The 20,985-nt window shown below is 36.6% G+C and overlaps 1 long non-coding RNA gene across 5 annotated transcripts in view; it reads right to left on the bottom strand.

Annotated features, from left to right (window-relative positions):
* Nucleotides 1-4,284: 4,284 nt before the first annotated feature.
* The window catches only part of LOC137488230 (uncharacterized), a 72,987-nt gene continuing 56,286 nt past the window's right edge, over nt 4,285-20,985 (bottom strand). For 3 of the 5 annotated variants that reach the window (XR_015515403.1, XR_015515400.1, XR_015515401.1), the window contains one exon: nt 9,917-12,911. This is a non-coding gene — a long non-coding RNA (uncharacterized LOC137488230). Of the gene's footprint in view, nt 5,497-9,916; nt 12,912-20,985 lie in introns of those variants that run through there. The other 2 variants (XR_015515404.1, XR_015515402.1) reach the window with 1 other exon arrangement.

The raw sequence follows: 20,985 nt of genomic DNA on the forward strand, positions 1-20,985 counted from the left end.
ATAGCTATGTTTAATTGTTAAAAATAAAATTAAATGAATAAATGAACAAAAGCCTTCCTGTTTTGCTGAATGGCTTGAATGTTTACTGAATATTTGACATGATTTCACCCTTGTTGTTTGAAACATTAAAGGAATATTTCACCCCACTTTAATTTCGTTCTTCTGTTGAACACAAAACATGAAGTGCTGAAGAATGTTGGGAAAAAGCAGCCATTGACTTCTGTATTAGGAACAAAAATACTATGGAAGTCAGTGACTGTTTTTGTTTAGTTTGTCCACTTTCTCTGTGTTCAACAGAAACTCAAACAGGTTTGGAAACTTTTTTTTATTTTTTATTATTATGCGAAAAATGAGAATATACAATCATAGTACATTAAAAAGAAAATGGAGAGACAAAAAGAACACATTTAAAAAAAAAAACTAAACAAAAACAACAACAACAAAAAACAAAATAAAAACAATCAGAAGGGGTATATACATTACACATTAAAGAAAAAGTATGTATCATTTACAAATTTTAGTTGTTTTTAAAGCCTTTTTTGTAAAAGAGTTAGAAACAGTTTCAAACTAATACTGCATTTCAGTAAGCAATATATATATATATATATATATATATATATATATATATATATATATATATATATAAAGGTTTTTGGTTTGAAAATTTACATTTATGTATATATTTTAAGAAAATATATTTTCTTTTTATTTATAGCTTCTGTTTTATAATTAACAAAACCAAACAAAACATTTTCCCGTAGTAAGGAAAAGTCTTTACCAGCATTCTCAATTACAAAAAGAGAAAAGGTTTGGAAACGAATGGAGGGTTCATTCATTTTCTTGTCGGCTAAGTCCCTTTATTAATACTGGGTCACCACAGTGGAATGAACCGCCAACTTATCCAGCAAGTTTTTACGCAGCGGATGCCCTTCCAGCCGCAACCCATCTCTGGGAAACATCCACACACACTCATTTACACTCACACTCATACACTACATACAAATTAGCTTACCCAATTCACCTGTACCACATGTCTTTGGAATGTGGGGGAAACCGGAGCACCCAGAGGAAACCCACACGAATGCAGAGAGAACATGCAAACTCCACACAGAAACGCCAACTGAGCCGAGGCTCAAACCAGCGACCCAGTGACCTTCTTGCTGTGACAGCATTACCTACTGCGCCACTGCCTCGCCCATGAATGGAGGATGAGTAGCTAAATGATGACAGCCATTTTTATGTGAATTATCCATTTAAAGCAGATATTTACTTGCATGTAATATGTTTCCATGTAAATAAAATTACTTTTGGTCAATTTAATTTAATGTGCACAACAATATAGGTTAACAAATTTGACCTCCTTGTAGTAAAAGTGCTTGTCTGATTATCATGTTTGTGTTTTCTCCAGCAGAGGGAGATGTAGCACTGCTTTAAGCTTTGCGTTCACAAAGTGAATGACTGATGACTGAAGTTAGTTTATTATGCTAAAATAATGTTTAGATTATAGGAACAGCCCTATAGCTGTATTTAACTGATGCTAATATCCCAGGCAGCACATTTAAATAATGTTTTGATCATAAAAGTGTCAAAATGAAAGAAAAATAAAATGAAGAATCATTGTTAGTTTAATAAATCACATAAATAAATATATTTTAAACTGACAAACGAATATAAATCCTATATTAACATGTCTTCTTTTAATGCATGTTTTAAATGTAATTTAATAAAACATGTTTTTGAGTGTCTAACGAAACAGACAAAAATATAATGCAGTTTATTTAATTCGTGCTTTAAAAAGTTGATTGATCTGACAACAAAAAGTTGTCGAATTAATAGATAGATATATTTAAATGTGTTTATTTAATATGTGTTTTAAAATGTCACTTAATATAACAATGCATTTAAAAATAATTTTAAATGTATAAATATAGACAAATTTATATTTATTTAATTCGCGCTTTAAAATATAATTGAAATATAGACAATTTTAAAGCTGTTTATTTCAGTCATGCTGTAAAATGTAGTTTAATAAAATAATTGATTAAAATGTTTTTTTAAATGAATAAATATAGACAAATTTGGAGCTGTTTATTTAATTAGTGGTTTAAAATGTGACTTAATTTAACAATGCACTTAAAAATATTTTTTAATGTAGAAATATTGACAAATTTAAAGCTTTACTTTATCCATGCTTTAAAATGTCATTTAATAAAACAATGCATTAAAAATCATTTTAAATGTATAAATATACAAATTTTATTTATTAAATTTATGTTATATAGCATTGATTAATCAAACAAAAAAACTACATTAATACATAATTTTAAATTCACATTTTAATATACTTGTTTACATGCATATTCATGTCTGAATTATGAAAGTGATCAATTGTTTCTTTTTAAGTTTTAATTTAATTTAAAGTGTCCATGCACATGCAGCTTCACGTTCACGTCTTACAAATAGGCCTAATACTGTGCACAATTCGCGAAAGACTCTTAACAAAATTCACTGCCATTCAAGCTTAGCATGCTCACTCTTTACTTCTCTTAACATTCTGACGTCACAAAGTTTGATCCACACCAGAGAAAATCAGCATTACTCTACTTCCTGTCTTTTACTGCTATTTACTTTTGTCATTTTTGTTGTTGTTTTTTGTTATCCTATGTGCAACTATTTAAAACGGTAGCCTATTAATACCCTATTGTATTCCAGTTCGTTACAGATTAAATCCTGATTTTTGTAAAAAAAAAAAAAAATTCACAGGTAACACTTTAAAATAATGGTCCAATAGTTAATTTATTTGCTAACATGAACAAACTATTAGTAATGTTTTTTATTACGGTATTCATTCATTATTTTTAACGTTAATGTTTAAAGTTCAGGTTAACTGCACTGTCCATTAACTAGAGTTAACAAGCACAACTTTGGATATTAATAAAGCATTAGTTAATCTCGAACTATGATTAATAAATGATTTCCAAGATTATTCATGCGTAGTTAATGTTAGTAAATATGTTAACTAAATGACTATTATTATAAAGTGTAACCATGTCGCTTTATAATGCACAAAGTAGCCTAATTAACATAACGCACAAGACGGTAATTTTGTTGTTGTTTTTGTTATGCAACAGTATGTACACATTTCAAACGGTACTAAAATCCTACTACAGTATTTTACATATTCAATTCAGATTTTTTTGGTGTATTTTTCTCTTCTAAAAAAAAAAAAAGCCGCATTAGAGAGCGCAATTAACTAACACAACACGCAAAATGAGCAAACACGTGCAGCGCTGATCTGAGAGCAGTAAATCCGCCCCCGGGCCGCGGCGGTTATGGGAGAGTCAGGAGTCTCTCCAGGATACAGTCAGGTGTCTGTCCTGGAAAACAAAACACAGGAGCAGATCCCGACCCTGCGCTCCTCTTCCTCCTCTGTTAGCTCTGACACTTGAGCAATAACTGTCTGAGCTTTTTGTCTTTTAATATCAGTAAACAGAAATGCAAGCTCTTGAAGGTGAGAATAAGCAAACATTATAAGTAACAATTACACACGTCTACATACACACACATATACAAACATATTAAATAAATATACAGGACTATGGTGTAAAATTATAAAGTCTCTGGATTTTTGTAGCTTTTTACTATTGGGATTTCTTCCTATATATTTACAGTTGAAGTCAGAATTATTAGCCTCTCTTTGAATTTCTTTTTTAAATATTTCCCAAATGATGTTTTGCAGAGCAAAGAAATTTTCACAGTATGTCTGATAATATTTTTTCTTCTGGAGAAAGTCTTATTTGTTTCATTTCAGCTAGAATAAAAGCAGTTTTTAATTATAAAAGAAATTTTAAGGTCAAAATTATTAGCCCTTTTAAGTTATAATTTTCATAGATTGTTTACAGAACAAACCATCATTCTACAATAACTTGCCTAATTACCCTAACCTGCCCAATATAGTTAAGCCTTTAAATGTCACTTTAAGCTGTATAGAAGTGTTTTGAAAAATATTATTTGCTGTAATAATGGCAAAGATCAAATAAATCAGTTATTAGAAATGAGTTATTAAACTATTATGTTTAGAAATGTGTTAAAGAAATCTTCACTCTGTTAAATAGAAATTGGGGGAAACAATAAACAGGGGGGCTAATAATTCTGACTTTAACTATATATATATATATATGTATATATATATATATATATATATATATATATATATATATATATATATATATATATATATATATATATATCTGCATTAAATGACAATTGATCAAAATAAAAGATGCCATGTTTTCAGACAGTTTTATTCATTCATATACAACACATACACACACAAATATTTTAACTTCATAAGAGTTAAGGAAGCAACATTTGGTGTAATTTTTAATCATACCTCATAGGAATATTTATTATTTTTACCAGTTGTCATTTCTGAAAAGAAAAATAGATAGTACTCTAACTGACAACAGTCTTGTCGCCTATCCATATTTTAGGAACAAGTAATAACTTGACTTCTAGTTGATCATTTGGTGTCAGAAGTGGCTTATATAAAAGGCAAAGGCCTCTAGATTACGCTTATTTTACCACAATAAAATATGATCATGCCTTGATTTTTAATGATTTAATTAGGACAGTAACAGTGGAAACAGAATTAATATCGTGTATGACTCCCATAATCTTGGAGGACTGCGTCCATACATCTCTGCACTGACTTAAATCACTGATTAATAAAGTCATCTGGTATGGCAAACAAAGCGTTCTTGCAGGACTCCCAGAGTTCATCAAGATCCTTTGGATTCATCTTCAATGCCTCCTCCTTCATCTTACCCCAGACATGCTCAATAATGTTCATGTTTGATGACTGGGATGGCCAATCCTGAGGAACCTTCACCTACTTTGCTTTCAGGAGCTTTGATGTGGAGGCTGGAGTATGAGGAGGAGCACTATCCTGCTGAAGAGTTTGCCCTCTCCTGTGGTTTGTAATGTAATGGGCAGCACAAATGTCTTGATACCTCAGGCTGTTGATGTTGCCATCCACTCTGCAGATTTATCGTACGCCGCCATACTGAATGAAACCCCAAACAATGATTTTTCCTTCACCTAACTTGACTGATTTCTATGAGAATCTTGGCTCCAGTAGGTCTTCTGCAGTATTTGTGATGATTGGGATGCAGCTCAATAGATGATTCATCAGAAAAATCGACCTTCTGCCACTTTTCCAAATGACCGACAAGAAGTCAAGTTATTATTTGTTGCTCTTACAACTAAGATCGATGACAAGACTTTTGTCAGGTAGTGTATTAAATATGAATGTTATAAGACCTTTTTTATAAAATAAAACAAATTATTCTAATTTAATTCCAATTATCATTAGACTTAAATCAACAAAGAATTTACCAGAGATGGGTTGCGCCTGGAATGACATCCGCTGCGTAAAAACTTGCTGGATAAGTTGGCGGTTCATTCCGCTGTGGCGACCCCGAATTAACAAAGGGACTAAGCCGACAAGAAAATGAATGAATGAATAAATCAACCAAGAAAAAGTAGTCTCCTTATTATTTGCATGCCTATTCATGTGTTGCATTATAAAAGCTATTATTTGTGTAATCTTGAAATACAATTATTAAAGCAATCAACAAATGATTAAAGCAAACAGACACGTATTAATAAAAATATATTTATAATGCAATAAAATATTTCTGTATACACTATTTTCTTGTTTTAATATGTTTTAATTAAAATATATTTAATTTTAAAAATTCCAGCATTTAATGAAAGCATTATAAACAATATGCTCTATAATATTTTCTTTCTCTTTTAATATATGATCATCAACAAATAATGATAGTGAGTAATAGTTTTCGGTCAAGGCTTCTCCTGCATGCACGTAATAGTTTGTTGTCTCTGCATTTGTTTTACTGCCGTAAATGAACTATGTCAAGCCTATTTCCAATCAGAGGGAGCGAACGCTGTGTGTACATTACAACAGGTTACTTCATTAGCATATCCAGTAAGCAGACTCTACACTGAGTTTACCAAGAACTGAAGACTCAGATCATAATCAACTCACAAACACTGTCAGAATTACCAAAAAAACAAAACAATTCATTGATTATATTATTACAAATGTGAGCTGTAGAGCAGACTGTTTATCCCAAAGTCTAGCAGTGCTTTAATAAAGTGTACGTCATAATGTCTGTGTTCTCCTCTCAGGTTTCACTCACCTGTACACATCATAAACCCAGGTTAGTTATTTCCCACCTGCCCGCTTTGCTCTTACCTGTCCTGAAACGAAAGCCGTGTTGTAAAGCAGCCTCTCATAACCCCACAAAACTTATGCAATTTCCTGCCAGATGAAAGGAAACTTTAAAAACACACTTTATTGGCAAATAAGTCCACCTACACCCTGCCATTGGAAATCTCCTTCAAACAGTCAAAGCCCGAGAGCAGAGAGAATGAAAACAGGCCCGTGTTTGCTCTCCGGGTCTGTATCTCTGATAAATGTCACCTGCGTGTTCCCATTCATCCACAATGGAGATGTGAACATGAACACACACACACACCATACAGCTATCTTCATGGGGACTTTACATAGACTTAATTGTTTTTCTACTGTACACACGGTATATTCTCTCCCCCTACACTTAAATCCAACCCTCACAGGAAACAATCTGCATTTTTACATGCTCAAATACTTCATTCTGTGGGATTTATGAGCCGTTTTTCTCATGGGGGCAAAAAAATGTCACCGCAAGGTCAAAATTTACTGGTATTGCTATACTTGTGGGGACATTTGGAAAATAAATGCACACACATACACACACAGTGTATGCTTCAGGAAAGTCTTCAGCTTTGCTGATTTGAACATAAGGAAAACAAGCTATACACACACACAAACACACACACACACACACACACACATACACACACTTAAATGTTGACTATGAGTGATTCTAGGCTTGTATTGTCATACGTTTCAGGAAACTCTTCAGCTCTGCCAGTTTGTCTTCAGGCTTTTTTCTTTCTGTCACGATCAAGGAGAACACAGAAACCTACATCTATGTCCACTCAAACACGGAAGTAAGCAGGACACACCCGGAGCCATAAACGCTGGCAGAAAGCCCTGAATCGTATGCAGATACCTGAAGCACAATTCCTGCTCAATGAACAATAACAGAAAAGAAAGGAGGGAAAACACAATAGAGGACAGAGCGATGGTTATATGTAAAGCTTACTCCGCATCTCACAGTTTATGACTAAAAACAAGAAAACAAACCTACTTAATTTTTTCCAGTACTTAAAATTTAATCAAAATACACCTGAGAAGAAAAATGTAAGTAGGCTGAGAGAGCTCAAACGCACTCTAAGTAAAGAAAACACATGCAAATAGAAAACACTACAACAAAACCGAGAGAAAGTGTTTTCATTAGTTTGACAAAACACGTGAACACAGATTCTCACAACATATGCAATACAGAAACACCCTGCAAATAGCGCTGACCACAATGGATATGTTTTAGGGGAACCTCATAAGTGATGAACCTGACTGCTTCCAGTTTAAAATCAGCGGTGGTGTCAGAGATCGTGAGTTTTTTTTTGTTTATTTCCATGTCCTGATCATAGGGTTCCTTGATGTTTATATATTTTTAACTCTTATACTATGACGAATTGCACAACTACAGAGTATGAGTTAAAGGGTCACGAAACACCAAAACACAGTTTTTGAGCTGTTGACAGTCGTATATGTGTCCCACACTGCTAAAAACACTATTAGGACGCCTATATTTCACTAAAAAGTGTAAATTGGTTGTTTTTGCGTTATTTCAAGCAAATTCGTACTTCCGGTTTGAAACTAATTTTTGAAGCTGCGTCACAGTCATGACATAATAGCGTGTATTCCAGCATGCGGACTGGACGCCTGTGCCAGAGTGTGTCTTATTACGTCTTACAGTGTGATGCATTAATGCATGAGTAAGGCTTGGTTCAAACCAATCAGCGCGCTCTATTGTGCAACTTCATTAATATTCATTACTGTCACAGTGTTTAGGTGACAGAGACGCCACGTTGTGTTGGCAAAACAAGCGTGAAGTGTTGCTTTTATAGTTTGCTGCAGTTAAGTTTCATTTCATTTTCTCTCTGTGAGGGCTCAGAGTCACGTGTGGATTAACAGTGTACGCGACGCTCGACAACAATAACTTACGTGTCTAAGGAGGAACATTGTTTACCTGAGAGCTGTTCTCATCTGCAAACGCTGAGATCCGGATTCGCTTGTAGTATTCTCTTTATAAAGTCGCGGCTCTAGTTGCTGGTGATTGTCCTGTCTCTACAGATTTGGTAAGTGAGCGACCAGCGCTCTTTGTTTATTCAGTTTGTTCGTATCGAACTAAGTTAACCATTGCACCGAGTGTAAACATGTTAGCACCACAACCAAACTTTAACCTTGTGTAGGGTTTTCACCGCATTTAGTGACCGGAATAACACACGCGGCTTTCTGACGCTACCTGCCGTGTGCATCTAAGTGTCCGGGAAATGCTGAGGTTTTTTTCTCTCATTCGCCGTGCGGTATCAAACATTGCATGAAAAATACACGCTTAGAGCAGTTCCTCGAATCAAATATCTCGTTTGTCGCGTGGGTCATGAATGAATACCCTGAATGAAAGAGCCAAACTGCAGTTAAAGTCCACCATTTAATAATTTGGCAAATAATTCGACTTCAGATGTCCATGTAGGTTAAACACCATCACTTTCTACTGTGTGTGTGTGTGTGTGTGTGTTTTGACTCTGAAACACGCGCACGCCCAAATAGACACTCCCACACCATCCCACTTTAGTTCCTCCGACACTCCCCCCTAAACAGAGCTGGACACGCCCACTTTTCTGACTTTTTCCAAAGTAGAGGTGTGAAAACACCCTGCTGAAACAAGGGGGTTTCATGGCCCTTTAATACCTTCAGGGAAAAAGCTTTAGAGTACCTTGCTGTAGATTAAATGGATATAAAAACTTAGGTGAGCGTTAATGAACAATGATGGCTTAGACTAAGGGTTTACTCACACTATGTACAGTTGCCTTGAACCGGGCCAAACCACGCTTCTCCCCCCCCTCGTCTCACCTGATGGCCCGCAGTCCCATTACATTCGGGCCTGAGCACGCTTACGTCATTGATGTTGCCCTGTTTAGTAAGCCCTTTCGCTCAGCTCAATGGTGATTTCTTTAGTTATACTGTTCTAGTCGTTTGGGATGAAGTGACACGCAGTCAAATATTTTGCCGAACAGATCAGTCACTTTTGACGCTCATAAACAATGTCCTCATGCTGCATGAATTAGGAGGTTTGCTAAAGGTTTGCTGTCGTAGTAGTTGTTTCAGTTGTGCTCATTCATGCCTATAGAAAAGATGAAATACGCATGCAAGTCACTATTTACACAAAAATCTCCCTACTTTCACAAATTGTTCACAGATAACAGTGCTGTTTTTAAAACTTTCAGCCTTTTAGAAAGTGAAATCTACTTTCAGCCCCTTTTTAAAAACAAGTTTGGATCATTTTATGGTCCATCAGCACATCGGAGTCATCTTTTGATATGTGGTGAGAGTAACCAGCCCACATTTGTTCTGAAAATCCTCCAAATAACCTGCACGTCAGGTTGTTGTATCGGCCACCTGCATCATCCCTGACCAGGATGCGGTTTGTAATCCTCAGGCTCGGAGCGACCATTGTCAAATTGTCATATAGCGTGGAGACTGCAGACATAAGATGAACACGCCTACCGCATTGATATCACACACACACACAAACCTCACCCTTCTCTAGACAGATTCAACGGCTTACATTTAGCCTCTTCTCTATCAGCACAATTAATACTCTCACATACTGAATAATTCTTAATCTGAAATACAAACAAACCTACATATTCCTGAATTGAATTACTGTAAACCATACACTTTTTTATTGCAAACAAAAGTGATTCTTTCATGGTGTTGGAAGGAGAAAAACAGCAGTTATAAACAGCTTCAGGGTTTCCCAGGATTATAGACCATTTTGAGGGATGAAAACAAAAATAATGGTACCGACGTATTTCCCATTTTACATTATTAATTTTTATAGCTTCAGAGAATCCAAAAAGAGCCACATATTGATAAATAACATTATGATAGCTGTTTTAACATTAAGTTATGATTGAATTGCCTCTTGTTACAGTTATGAAATAGTTTGAAAACAAGCAGGAAATGTTCATAGACCAATGAGATCAACACATTAAAATGGTCTATAAAAATACACCTATATTTCTGTATTGAACTTCACTGAAACGAAATTAAATGAACTCTAAGTTTAAAATTTCAGGTAATAATCTTTATAAATGAAAGTATTTTATATTAGAATTATTCATTCATTCATTCATTTTCCTTTAACTTAGTCTCTATTTCAGAGGTCGCCACAGCGGAATGAACCACCAACTATTCCAGCATATGTTTTAAGCAGCGGATACATGTTCTCCCCGGTCTCCACCACAGTCCAGACACATAGCGTATGTGGGAATTGACTAAGCTAAATTGACTGTAGTGTATGGGCGTTTCCCTGTGATGGGTTGCAGCTGGAAGAGCATCCGCTGCGTAAAAACATATGGTGGATAAGTTCATTCCGCTGTGGTGACACCTGATTAATAAGCCGAAAATAAAATGACAACTGTGCCTTTTTTTGTTTTTAAACTGACAAGAAATATGAGTATAATTATCGTTTTATTTTATCATATTATTTTCATTGTCATGTTAACTAAAGTTATTAACCAAATTTAGCACATGAAAAAAATTAGGAGATGACCCTATTGCCACTTTACTTCAGTGCACTAATAATATACAGCGCTCAGCATATGAGTTCACCACTCACAAATCTCTCTTTTCAATTCATATTTTTAATAGGAAAACATAAAATGTTATATTTGTGCATATACATTAGATTAGTCAGTACTGAAGCCAAATCTGGAGCTTATCTAACAAAATAACCTTACGATAACGGTCCAAAAACTAGTACACACACATTTATATGTCATAGAAAAATATCAAATTCAAATTTAAAAAAAAGAGGAAAAATCAAGAGAAATAAAAAGAAAAATTTTGTTGAAATTTGTGGTTTGTAATTGTTTTTGCAATATTTTGCCTGAATTTATTATATTATCTTTCAGTTTCTAAATATGTTCTGTGACTAAAATATTATTTGAATAAATATATCTGTTTAATAAATCAGTTTTGTTTAAATGCATCAAAATAAATTGCCTATATTCACTGAGAATCGGATAAAAATATTTATTTTCAAAATGGGGTGTACTCAATTATGCTGAGCACTGTATTTAAAATGTAAAAGCTAGACCTAGGTTGGATAATTAAATTTTTTTAATGTAATATAGAAAACCTAAACTTTGTGTTTAGTTAATGTAAATTATAGAATTATATTGAGTTGAATTTTAACCTGTTTTAGTTTTTTATTCTGCTGAACACTAAAAATTTTGCAGAATGTGGAAAAACAGTATCCATTGACCTCCATACATATTTTTCTTTTTAACTATAGACAACAATGGTTATTTATGAAGTGTGCTTCACACAGGTAAGTGGGCTTGATAAACCACCAGTAGAAACACTCTTTTCTCTCTCTAAAAAAAAAACAATCCCTCTATTTTACTCTTGAATTTAATTCTTTCAGCACTAGCAGTTCCAATCCAGGCTCATTACTGATACGTACCCTTATATACATTTGTGGAGATCGCGAAATATGTCCCAGCAGGTACTTTTTTTTTGTGCAATTTTTGTTTTCACACCTGCTCTTCTCACGTAAATCCACCAGAGGCCGCTGCTGACTGACTGACCAACCGATCAAACCGCCCACCCCCTTCCCTAAACCCAACAGACATCATTTTCAAAAGCGATCCAGAAAAAGAAAAGCCATCGCCTGATTTTTTTTAACACATTTTTAGATCTTACCACATTATCACCCTGTTATTTACTTGTTTATTTAATTTTTATGCCTTTTGTTTCTGTCTTATCTGCTTTCTGGAACTGTTTTTCGACAGACTCGAACCCCATGATCGTGGTCAGCTCCTCTCTGCATCTCAAGTCCGCCAATGTATGAGGCGAGCTACTGGGCAAACTAGTAACAGCGGAAAAGCCATTTATACAGAGGTCAGAAGCCAACAGAAGCCATCAGCGGCATTATTCCAACCCCGTAGCATTCGTTTTAAAGACGAAATGCAGCCATACATAACCCTGGCTACATAATTCGCGATCTCCACAAATGTATAACAGGGATATGTATTCACAATGACCTGTATTGCGCAGTTCCTTTGTATAATTAGCACTTCTTGTGTGTATTGCCTCTTCTTGTTGAATCGCTGAATGCCTCCTCAATTGTAAGTCGCTTTGAACAAAAGCAACTGCTAAATGACTAAATGTAAATGTTATCATAACAGCATTCTTCAAAACATCTTCTTTTATCTTCAACAGTACGCAAGACAAACTTTATAACTGCCTGAGGGTGAGTTAATGATGAATACATTTACATTTGTGGGTGTACTGTCCCTGATCTCAATTCAGTAGGTCATGAAGCTCTGGTGTAAACAAATTGTATTTTCTAGCGAATGTTGGCAGGATCTGCCAGAAGTGTGAGCGAGGGACAAAAACAGAGAGAGAAAAGGTGAAGGCTGGAAGATGGTGTGTGGAGGAGGGGATGCTGGGATCCAGAAGGATTGGTTAATGGGGTTTGAAGGTGCAGAGTGGCATAAGTAACTCATTACCCCGTCTGGTCGAACGAGGCCGGTGTGCGGGAAGAGGCGGACTCGCAGGAACCTGTTATTGATCCGGTCTTCAGTTTGTGTCCCACTCACACTCCATGACACACAGCGATAAGCCAAGATTGAGCAACAGAGACCTGCAGCAGACCCAGAAAACAAAAAATAAACTCAAATGCTATACATGCACATCTTTTAAAGACAGATTGAATAGGTCAGAGGTCATTGCTTCGTCAAAATGATGCAATGCATGATTTAGGAAGGAATCTGTGTGGTAATTTTCTTCAGGAACAAGATGTTTCATTTTAAAACAGCTCATAATGTGAGAGCAGCAAGGCTGTGAATCTGCCTTACAGTCATTTTCTTGCTTCTATTGAACTCTCCTAGCAGAAAAATGTGATCTAAACATGTTCAAGATGTCATTAATGATGCATAATTGACTAGATTGTGTAATGTGCAAGGTTACTAGGCAAAAACTGTGGTGTAAATAAACAAACATATTTATTTACATGACAAAAGTGATGACATTGTTTGATTAGGACATCGCCCGAAACCAAAAAAGATCTAAAACAGAATTAATAATAAAAATAATGACGACAATAAAAATGTACAAATAAAAATGGATGATGTAAAAATGGCTCAGTGGTTAGCACTGTCACCTCACAGCAAGAAGATCGCTGGTTCGAGTCCTGGCTGGGTCAGTTGGCATTTCTGTGTGGAGTTTGTATGTTGGATTCATCCAGGTGCTCCGGTTTCCCCCACAGTCCAAACACATGCGCTATAGGTGAATTGAATAATCTAAATTAGCCATAGTGTCTGAGTGTGAATGTGATTGTGTATGGATGTTTCCCAGTACTGGGATGTAACTGAAAGGGTATCCGCTGTGTAAAACATTCTGGAATAGTTGGCAGTTCAGTCTGCTTTGGAGACCCCTGATAAATAAAGAGACTAAGCCGAAGGAAAATGAATGAATTAATTAAGTTCTGTTGGACAATGTTAGTAGAGAAATCACTAGAAAATATATACAGCAAATTAACAGTTTCCATGTTTGGTAATACATGTTTGGTTTTATTTTAATATGCTTTTGAACTACTTACTGGGACAAACAACTTTTGAAAATGTTGAAAAAGTGACTTTTATTGATATCTGTAACAGTTTGGAGTGATATATTCTCTAGATTTGTGTTGCAAATTACAGTACAAAGACCTGATCACAAATAGCAATTAAAATCAATATAAAGTAATTGAAATCTGTGAAATAATTCTGTTATTTTGCTTTCTTATTTCTCTCTCTATATATTATTGCTTACACCAGTGGTTCTCAAACTTTTTTCATCAAGTACCACCTTAGAAAAATTGTCTCTCCAAGAACCACCAAAATGAGCAGCATTGAAATACAGTAGCGTAGTTGGCCCAGTAAAGCAGCTACAACTCTGCACAGTTAAAAAACCTGGCAGATTACCTCAGAAATATAGCCTATATATAATATATGGCATATTATATACATCATTTTTAATAAATTTTGAATTATATGTAGCATGTACATGACATTTTTCATTCCTCCATGTACCACTAGAAAGAAGCCCACGTACCACTAGTGGTACACGTACCACAGTTTGAGAACCACTGGCTTACACAATATAATGTTTAAACTACTAACATTTTCAATTCGAAAATTGACTTCAACATCAACAGAGATCAAGGTTCAATTATACAAATCATAACCACAAATAAACAGATATGTAAACCCCAAAATATGAAAACTGCTAATTAACATTTCTAACTTTTAAAAACTTCTAAAAAATTCTAATCAGCCAATCACATGGCAGCAAATAGACATGGTCAAGAGGATCTGCTGCAGTTCAAACCGAGCATTAGAATGGGGAAAAAAGGTGAAGAAGGGTGCAAATGCCTTATTGATAGCAGAGGTCAGAGAATAATGGACAGATTGGTTAAAGCCGATAGAAAGGCAACAGTAACTCAAATAAGCACTCTTTACAACCGAGGTATGCAGAAGAGCATCTCTGAACACACAACACGTCCAACCTTGAGGCAGATGGGCTACAGCAGCAGAAGACCACACCGGGTGCCACTCCTGTCAGCTAAGAACAGGAAACTGAGGCTACAATTTACACAGGCTCACCGAAACTTGCCTGGTCTGATGAGTTTCGAGTTCCTCTTTGACATTCGGATGGTCGGGTCAGAATTTGGCATTAACAACATGAAAGCATGAATTAGTCCTACCTTGTATCAAGGGTTCACGCTTGTGGTGGTGGTGTAATGGTGTGGGGAATATTTTCTTGGCAAACTTTGGGCCCATTAGTACCAATTGAGCATCGAGTCAACGCCACAGCCTACCTGAGTATTGTTGATGACCATGTCCATCCCTTTATGACCACAGTGTACCCATCTTCTGATGGCTACCTCCAGCAGTATAACGCACCATGTCATAAAGCGCGAATCATCTCAGACTGGTTTCTTGAAAATGACAATGAGTTCACTGCACTCAAATGGCCTCCACAGTCACTAGATATCAATCCAATAGAGCACCTTTGGGATGTGGCAGAAGGAGAGATTCAAACAAATCTGCAGCAGCTGCGTGATGCGATCATTTCAATATGGACCAAAAAAGGAATATTTCCAGTACATTGTTGAATCTATGCTGGTGTACCTAATAAAGTGGCCCGTGACTATATATATATATATATATATATATATATATATATATATATATATATATATATATATATATATTGCCTAATTACATTGTATATATATATGTATATATATATATATATATATATATATATATATATATATATATATATATATATATATATATATATATATATATATATATATATATATTTACAATGTAATTAGCCAATTATGTTCTATAATTAATCAACTATAATTAATATATCCTTCATTCATTTAGAGATTAGGTAAACAACCTAAATGCACTTTAATCAAAGAAACACCCATAATGGATGTTCTGAAAGTTTTTATTAAGCAGCAAGTAATCATTTCACAGTTGTGTGTCAGGCTTTCCACAGTGACATAAAGCCTGATGTTTTTTTTTCCCATTCAGCGCTCTCTTATCTACTCGATTGCGTAGGTGATGTGTCATTTTTTGTTCATTGTTATATCACTTCTCCAATCTCCTCTACAGTGTCAAAGGCACGTCGGAGTAGGCCAGATACCGTTATATGCTGATGAAAGTCATGTGGTCTCTTAGTAACTCGGGGTTATTGATATATCTGTATATACACCTCCTCTGTCGAGCTTCTCTCTTCTCTGTTCCCCCTCTGCGCTCTTATCAGCTGCTGGCCTTGAGCCCCCACACCTGTGACAGAGGGACTGGACTCAGCGCTGGGCTACTCATTAACCAGCGTTTCCTCCTGCACAACAGACACAGACGAGTTTGGAGACGGATAGACTCTCAGCCTTAGACATCACGCTAAGCACTGCTCACAAACGACTGATGCATGTGGCACACTTTTCTGGAAACACTTCAGCAGATCATCAGTCGTCCTCTGATTGGTTTAAATGTACACGATTTCTGGGAGTCAAGTGTGCGGATGTCTTAAAAATCCTGTCTGGAAACAAGTCGGATCGGATAACTAAGATGCTATGTTTATCTCAGTCTGTGTTTACATTCATTCATTCATTTATCAGGGGTCACCACAATGGAATGAACCACCAACTATCCCGGCATGCTGTATGTTTTACAAAGGGGATGGCATCTACATGCATGTCCTACTGATTTTCTTTATGTTTTGCTGACAGATCTGTTAAGAAGATTGGTTGTAAACTTTTAAAGACGCTCGTGAATAAATGATGCACAGTTGCGCAATTCTTCACTCAAAAAATGAATTTTGCTGCTTGTTTAAAAAATATTTAAGATTTAAACAGATTTATATCACCTGAAAGTAGAATAAATAAGCTTTGCATTGATGATTTTTTTAGTATAGGACAATATTTGGTCAAGGTACAACTATTTGAAAATATGAAAGTGTTCAAAATAATTCACAATACTGAGAAAGTTGCCTTTAAAGTTACAAATTAATTAAGTCTGAATTAAGGTCTTAGCAATGCATCAAACCCAGTGGGCTTTTGAGTACTTTCATTTATTTCTGAGAGTCTGGTCACCGTGAATAACCAATGCAGGCTCATTATTGATAATTACCCCTGTATACAACTCTGGAGATTTTGAAATACATTCCAGGCGCTACGTTTTTTGCAGTTTTAGTTTCCGCGAATCCACCAAAGGCTGCTGTGTTTGCTTTTTGAGATCTCAGATTGCTTTCGCCGGTGCCATTCGTACCTGTTGTTGTCGTGTAAATTCACCAGAGGCCGATGTTGACTGACTGACCAATTGACTGACTGACTTACTGCCTGACTGAGCGATTCCCCCACCCACCACCTTCCCTAAACCCAACTAACAGCGTTTTCAAAAGAAATCCAGAAAGAGAAAAGCCCTCGCGGCTGCCTGATCTGTACCATGTTTTCAGATCTTACCACCATCTTGTTATTAACTTGTTTATGTTAATTTTTGCCTTTTTGTTTTGTTTTACCTGCTTTCTAGAACTGTTCTTCGCCGGACCCTTTCGTCGTGGTGAGTCTGCAGTCGTACGTGGTGAGCTATTGGGCAAACTGGTAACAGCGCAAAGCTGACCACATGGAGGTAAGCGGTCTGCTGGTAGTGCAAAAAGAGTAGTGTTCGTTTAATAGATGAAATGCAGCCATATGTAGCTCTGGCTGCATAATTCGCAATCTCCAGAAATATATATGGTAATGTGTTTACACAATGAGCCTGTGTTGCAACCAACTGTTCTGACAGATGCAAAAATGCAAACATGTTTTACATAGTTCAGGTGTTGATGACGATACAAAAGCATTCCAGAATTTACTGATCCTCTACTTGTACCAAGTCTGTTTGAGTTTCCTTTTTCTGCTGAACACATGAGAATATATTGTTTAAATAAAATGTATTTCAAGTAAAGTGTGGTTTTCATTTACATGGAAATGTTAATTTTTTACATATTAAGTAAATCTAATCAAAATGACAGAGGGTGCTTTGGTAAAGTCTAGATTGGATATGTGGCCGGCCGGAAGTGCGATATGCACATTAATAAAGCAGCATTTTTTCATGACACTGTATAACAATAATTAATATTTTTACAGTACTGTGAAGGTTGGGTTTAGGGTTGGGGTGGGGGTAGGCGTTAATAAAATACAAATTTAAATAAATAATAGAAATAATTCACATTAACTTCCGGCCGCAAACGTATCCGCTCTAGTAACAACTGGGTGCTCTCAAACGAAACACCAAATACCCATGAAGAAGAAACCCAGGAAATCACTAAAGCGCTTGCTGTACAATATTTAATTATATATTCATGTATTCATTCCTTCATTCATTCATTAATTTTGTTTTCACCTTAGTCCCCTTTTAATCAGGGATCGCCAAAGCGGAATGAATCGCCAACATATCCAGCATATGTTTTACGCAGCAGATGCCCTTCCAGCTGCAACCCATCACTGGAAAACATCCATAAACACTTAGGAAACTCTTAGGTCTTAGGAAACTCACACCAACACAGTGAGAACATCCAAATTCCACACAGAAATGCCAACTAGCCCAGCCAGGACTCGAACCAGTAACCTTCTTGCTGTGAGGTGACAGTGCTTACCACTGAGCCACCGTGCCGCCAAAACATCCATTAATAAAAAGTATAAAACTACACTTATACAAGTTAAAATACAAAACAGCCTTTAGCTTCCATAGAATATTTTGTTCATACTATGGATGTCAATGGCTGCTCTTTTGCCTAAAGTGTACATATCAGTATCTCAACAGTCTCTTGAAAAGGTACCACAGTGAGTTTTTGAGTACCTTTAATTCTGAGCCTGTGTTTACTGTAAATAATTAATCTTTTTAGACGCAAAAAATGCAGATTTTTACTTAAGTCATGAGTTAATGGAATAATTCACCCTAAAAATAAAAATTCTGCCATCATGTACTGATTCTCCACTTGTTCCAATTCTGTTTGAGTTTCTTTCTTCTGTTAAACACAAGAAAAGATGTATTAAGAAATGTTAAAAAACAGCCATTGACTTCCATTGAGTATTTTGTTCCTACTCTGGATGTTAATTTCTGCTTTTTACAATATTCATCTTGTTTCGTGCTCAACAGAAGAAAGAAACTCGCATTTTAATTCCTGAGTCCCTTTAATAGTGGCTATGCGGCATGTTAACTAATTAACTAGTGTTATCAAGATATCAGAATAACTTTCATGCTGTGTCTGACTCTCTGGTGATATCAGCTTCCTTATTCCTTTTCTTTCCGCCTATTTCTTTGGTTCCTGAAGGAATGTTGCTATAGCAGAGTTAGATAGACTGCTGCTGGGTGGAGCTCAGACCTGGTCATTACAGAAAAAAAATCCTTCATCTTACCTGCTGGTGGGGGGGCCTGAGCTCCGTCCTGGGACTTGACCAATCATTAATAAAGATGGTATGTGACCATGTTATCAGTTGGCTTTGAGCCAGGGCAGCGAATGGGGACTGAAAGAGTGTTATCTGTCCACTGTGGACGACACAAGCACCTCTTAACCTCTCTAACTTTCACAATAAATGCTCAAGAGAACACTTACCTGAGCCAGGGGTCGCTCAATAAAATGTCATTTACAAACACTTATTTGCATGCTTTTGCACACTTTTGCAACCTCTGCATGTGGTGCTTGTGGTGAGTTACATTTAAATATAAATCAACAGATTGTCAATGAGAAATTTATACTGGAAGCGGTTTCTCCAAAACTTTAAAAACTAGAATTAGTGAGCAACATTTTTCATTCATTCATTTTCTTGTCTGCTTTGTCCCTTTACTAACCTGGGGTTACCACAGCATAATAAACCACCGACTTATCTAGCACCAAAATTGTTTTCAAAAGCACCAGCTGACCCGCTCCCTGCCTTCCCTAAGTCCAACCAACAGTGTTTTCAAAAGCACCGATTGATCCGCCCACCCCCTTCCCTAAACCCAACCAACAGTGTTTTCAAAAGCACCGATTGATCCGCCCACCCCCTTCCCTAAACCCAACCAACAGTGTTTTCAAAAGCACCGACTGATCCGCCCACCCTCTTCCCTAAACCCAACCAACAGTGTTTTTAAAAGCACCGATTGATCCGCCCACCCCCTTCCCTAAACCCAACCAACAGTGTTTTCAAAAGCACCGATTGATCCGCCCTCCCCCTTCCCTAAACCCAACCAACAGTGTTTTCAAATGCATCGATTGATTCGCCCACCCCCTTCCCTAAACCCAACCTAGAATGTTTTCAAAAGCACCGATTGACCCGCCAACTCCCTTCCCTAAACTCATCCAAGTGATATCAAAAGCACTGATTGACCCGCCCACCCCCTTCGTAAACCCAACCTATAATGTTTTTAAAAGCACCGATTGACCCGCCCACCGCCTTCCCTAAACCCAACCTATAATGTTTTTAAAGCACCGATTGACCCGCCCACCCCCTTCCCTAAAGTCAACCAAGTGATTTTAAAAGCACTGATTGACCCGCCCACCGCCTTCCCTCAACCCAACCTATAAATGTTTTTAAAAGCACCGATTGACCCGCTCACCCCTTTCCCTAAACTCAACCGAAAGCGTTTTTAAAAGTACCAATTGACTCGCCCACCCCCTTCCCTAAACTCAGCCGAAAGTGTTTTTAAAAGCACCGATTGACCCGCCCACCCCCTTCCCTAAACCCAACCTATGTTTTTAAAAGCACCGATTGACCCGCCTACCCCCTTTCCCTAAACCAAACCGACAGTGTTTTAAAAGCACTGATTGACCCGCCCACCCCCTTCCCTAAACCCATCCGATTGTGTTTTTAAAAGCACCGATTGACCCGCCTACCCCCTTTCCCTAAACCAAGATAACAGTGTTTTAAAAGCACTGATTGACCCACCCACCCCTTCCCTAAACCCAACCGATAGTGTTTTTAAAAGCACCGATTGACCCGCTCACCCCTTTCTCTAAACCCAACCGATAGTGTTTTTAAAAGCACCGATTGACCCGCTCACCCCCTTTCCCTAAACCAAGCCAACAGTGTTTTTAAAAGCACTGATTGACCCGCCCACCGCCTTCCCTAAACCCAACCTATAATGTTTTCAAAAGCACTGAATGACCCGCCCACTCCCTTCCCTAAATTTGAC

Source organism: Danio rerio, chromosome 18 (assembly GCF_052040795.2).
Source record: "Danio rerio strain M-AB ecotype USA chromosome 18, GRCz13ab, whole genome shotgun sequence".
NCBI lineage: Eukaryota > Metazoa > Chordata > Actinopteri > Cypriniformes > Danionidae > Danio > Danio rerio.